Source organism: Populus euphratica, unplaced genomic scaffold (assembly GCF_000495115.2).
Source record: "Populus euphratica unplaced genomic scaffold, PopEup_1.0 scaffold17.1, whole genome shotgun sequence".
NCBI lineage: Eukaryota > Viridiplantae > Streptophyta > Magnoliopsida > Malpighiales > Salicaceae > Populus > Populus euphratica.
This window is the reverse complement of record NW_011499884.1, coordinates 1,316,081-1,321,009: the sequence shown is the minus strand read 5'-3', so window position 1 is coordinate 1,321,009 and position 4,929 is coordinate 1,316,081.

Here is a 4,929-nt window from a genome sequence, read left to right as displayed (position 1 = left end):
AATTTTATATGAATCGGTCTATTATTTCAAATAAAAACCATAATTTTATGAATATTTTCTTACAAATATGTTTTATGAGTTAAAATATATATTTTTATTCAATTTATAAATTAAAAAACAAACTCCAATTAAAATATTAAAAAATTAATATTCATATAATACTTGTTTTTTTTTATTTTTTAATATTAATTAATTAACTGATTTAACTAATTATTATAAATTGATTGACTGATTTGTTCTTCTTAATAGCATTGAACCTAATTAATATTGTAATTTTGAATCATGATAAACAAATATCATATTTTTAAACCATAAAATTAATTAGATATTATAATTTTGACTCGTAACATCTAAAAATGCGACATTTCACGGTAATTCTCCTTATTGTTTTATTTTGTATGTTATTCGGCCAATTTTCCAGATAAAGAAAGTTGGTGTACAGAATTCACGTGGACAATAGCTGCCAACCTGAAGCTACAAGGCCCCGGGACTCCGTGTTTCACAGAAGCTGAAAACAAGGGATGATGTGGTTCACGAAGGCATAAACGATGTTGGAAATGAATTTTAAGGCTAGCAGAACATATTTAACTAGTAAAAAAATTGAAATTTCCATGCTTTTTTCCTCGTCTTTCTATACAATCATTGTATCCTACAATAATGGTAAAGCAGCCACATTCCTCTTTCCAGCTCGCATCTCTCACTTTCTAAGAAATCTCAATGGTGAGTAGTGCCCCAATTCCTCTAAATTTAAAAGCAACAATAATGTGAATATTGCTGCCTTTAATTTACACTGTAATCTGCAGGGTGATTCTTAGTTAGTTGAGAGTGATATCAGATATTTGTCTATCTGATTCGGATTTAACCCATTCATGATTCATCCTTATCTTGCTTGAATGCATAGATGAAATGATAATTCCTCGTGCTTAATTCCAGAAGACCAAATATATATATATATTATAAAATGGTTCTGTTGTGAAATCTAAAATGGTGATAACTGATACCGTGTATGACGAAGCTAATTACATCTACTTGGATGTCATCATGGTTCATGAATACAGAGAATTAATTCATAGTGCCTCAGAAAAGCTAGTTCTTTATGGGGAATGAAGGTCAGCACGAAGTAGCACATGATTGGAAAGATGCTCATAACAGGATTGAAAGTACTCTTAAAGTAGCAGAGGTAAAGGATAATGCAGTATTGTAATCCTCTTTTTTGCATTGAAATTAATAAAAAAATGCCATAAATAGTTAGTGGTAAAGATGAAACTGCAAGGGCTAGCAGTTGGGATTTCAACTTCTCGAAGGATGAGAAAATGGGATGCCCTCGCCAACCAAAGGCATCGATTGTAAGTGGTTTATGGTAATGATGAACTTGTTGGTTGCCATTTGGATTAGCTAAGCATTTCACCAGATAAAACTGCTTCTTCATTATTTAAGACCCTCCGACACCCTCTACCTGTACTGTTTGTGACTGATATCTGATGTAAAATGTAAACTTACGTCATTACTTGAGTAAGATTAGTCTCTCCCTCTAGCTTAGATATACAGATATTATCAGAGAATACTTAGCTGCTAAATTTGTTACCTCACAGCATACTGAAGAATCAACATTTAACCTATAAAATTAAGCTATCAAGAAAATAATTTCGCAAAAAATGTCAGTAATAAGTTTTTCACTTCGAGGAAATATTATACAACGTGAAATAGCACCAGAATGTTTCACACCTAACCCAAATCTTTACCCTATTCTAGTTTATGGGGTGCGTTTTGTGTTTTACTCCTACTGTATATTTTAATTAAAGAGTTTAATTAACTAACAAACAACTAACAAAGTTTTATATAGGTTAAGAATTTTCAAGAAGCCCATATTTTCGCAATATTAAGAATTTTCAAAAACATTTTTAGGCTAAAGAGGTCAAAAACTGCAATATTTTTTCTTACAAAGAAGAGGCGTTGACTTACAGACCACTAATAAAACAAAAACTACATGCATTTCTACTAAACGTAACTAGTTATTTCCAATATAGACACATGTAAATTTGGGTATCTATGGTGAGGAAAAGTTCCGGCAGCTACTTGAGGTCATATGTTCAATATTGCTTCGCTTTCCTAGGTGTAGGGAGAGTTCGGAGTGTTCTCCTTGTGAAAAAGTTTTTAAAAATTAGATCACATGCGTCGTGAGATTATTGCAATAAAAAAGAACAGTACTTGAGAATCTGAATGACTGTGTTGTGATAATGCCCATACTCGTTTCGGTTGGCAGTATATATTCATCATCTGTTGAAACTTGAAATCCCGTTGTCTTGTCTTGGGAGAAAAAGATTATTCTTTCGCATGATGCAGTCCAGTCCACTGGTATGGATTATACGAACACTATCAGGCTGAGTTCAATTTTATGACCCGTGAAATAGTACTGAAAGTTAAAGAAAGCAGAGAAATTTCCACTTCCTAGCTAGCACTGGTCCCTATATATAGGGTTTGAAGGAAATGCACTCCAACAAATAATTGTGAAGTTATTGATTCGGTTTAAGAATGGGGTGAGAACAACCAGTAAGTTATGTACTAGATTCTTCGCATTCCATTGTGGGAAGAACTATTCCAGTCATCACCATAACATTTTTTATTGTCGATAAATAAATGATGGTTGTTTGATCGTACTTGTACTCTTGATATGTGTAAGAAAGGCCACAGCATTATTAATATGAATACACAAAGACATGCTTTGACAAGCAAATGTTAGGACTTCATGGAAATCACAATATTGCTTAAACGAATTTGGACGGTGGACTGATCAAATTCTCGTGTCTTGTCCACTGCTGCATGCGCGCCAAGCCCCGCGCATTGAGTGCTTGGGTAGTCACTAGTCAGTTTGATCACCTGTGTGTTATCTCGGGGGATATTCCTTAATTTCCCCCTAGCTGTCGTCAGGATCAATAGAAGCTATTCGCTTAGCCTCTATCATGCACTCTTAGGGGGGCTTCCGGCATCTGGGATTCCTGTGGTGCATGAGTGTCTGCACTTAATTTGTAGTTTATATATATAGGATTATTATATGAGATGGCGTATCCTACTGTTTTCATCGATCCTAAACGATATGCAATCTCAAGTGTAGCTAGCTTTAGAAACCTCTCTTTTAGTTTATTTTTCTTTTAAACAATGCTGACCGATTACTAAATTAATTAACAACTCTTCACCTAGGCATGTCTGCTTGCACCGACGTAACAAAACCTGGATCACACATGCTCTGCAACAGCTGCTTCTTTATGTCTCCAGTCTCCACTCCTCTAAGGGTTTTTTTGTTTCCCGCTTTGTATTTTTTCCTAATATATAAAATGTGAAAGAATAATATAAAATAACTTTAAAATCTTATTTAATAATATAAATTATTTAATAAAAATACTTAGTTGACATATAATATTTATATTATGACATTTTATATTTAAAAAATGCATGGAAAATGAATTTAATTTGCCTGAAGAACGAGCTGAAGGGTAGAAGCAAGTGAAGATAGCAAACATATCATGAGCAAATTCACGTGCTTCTGCAATCACTTTTTTTAATACTTAGTTATTTTTAGAGTATATTTGTTTTTATATTGTTAAAGGCATTGAATTTTTTTTTTTTCTGTTTTAAATTATCTTTTTAATATTCTTAAATCGTTTTAATATAATAATATTAAAAAATAAAAAATATAATTTTTAAAAATAATCATATCACAGTCGAAAGCTCAAATTATAACGCATCAATGTCAACCGGCGCCAGCCGTCTACTGCCAAAAACGTCAAGATTTCAATCAGTAGTCTTTTCATCAATCAAAACTGAAATAATAATATATATCAAGACCGGCACGTTCCAGGTCTAAAATAATATACACCGGAGTTGTTTGTTCGAAAATGTATTTCAAATAATATTTTTTTTAAATTTTAAAAAATAATTTTGTATATTTTAAAATGATTTTGATAGATTAATATTAAAAATACTTTTTTTAAAAATATATTATTTTAATACAATTTCAAATAAATTTATAGTACTGTGACAATGCTCGGATAAATACAGCACCTTTAAATGTGGGGTGTGGATATTATTTTCCCGGTCTGACTATCCATATTCCGTACTTCACTTTATGACAATATTGCTGTCATAATTGAAGCACGTAATTTATTCACTACTCCCTTAATTGTCAATGATACGTTTTGCGATTTCACGAGCTGTAAATGACTGCACAAGAAATGCGTTATAAATCAATCTTCACAGTGAGGATTTAGCCATTATACGGTTTCTCTATGTACGTATCGCAGAATTTTTGAGAACCTTTAACGCTTACGAAGACAATATATATATATAGTTTACACGAAGTTCCAAGTTCAAGAAGATTTACATGGAGACCATAATTAACTTGGCAACCCATGTAACGGAGCACAACTAGTTTACGATTGATGTTCGATTGTTGTTTTTTAGTGTTTTTTTTTTTTTTTTTACTTTTAGATGATGATATATATTTCGAGATCGATCTTTATGTGTTGAGATTAAATCTACGTTAATTTATAATGCGAGTCTCCGGCTTGTAATTCCATTTGAATTCAAAAGAATTAGTTTTATTTCTCAAGATTCTTTTAATCCTTAATCACTATGTCAAATTTTTATATTTTATGCTATTTTGAAGTGAAGAGGATACGAGGAATTGAGTTTGTTTGATCGTGTGGTGTTTGAAATACGGCTTTTCCTCCAAACTGGAATACAATATTGCTGCATTGCTGATATTGAACAAGCAAGGAAATGGCCATGATGAGAGAAGAAAGGAGATGTGGAGGCCGGAGGGGATCCAGGATGGGCACCGTATTGTGGGTGACCTTTTTCGAATAATAGAGGAGGTGGTGAGTGGACTCGCTTAATTTGACTTCGATCGTGCTGCTCTTCCTCACGTTAAAC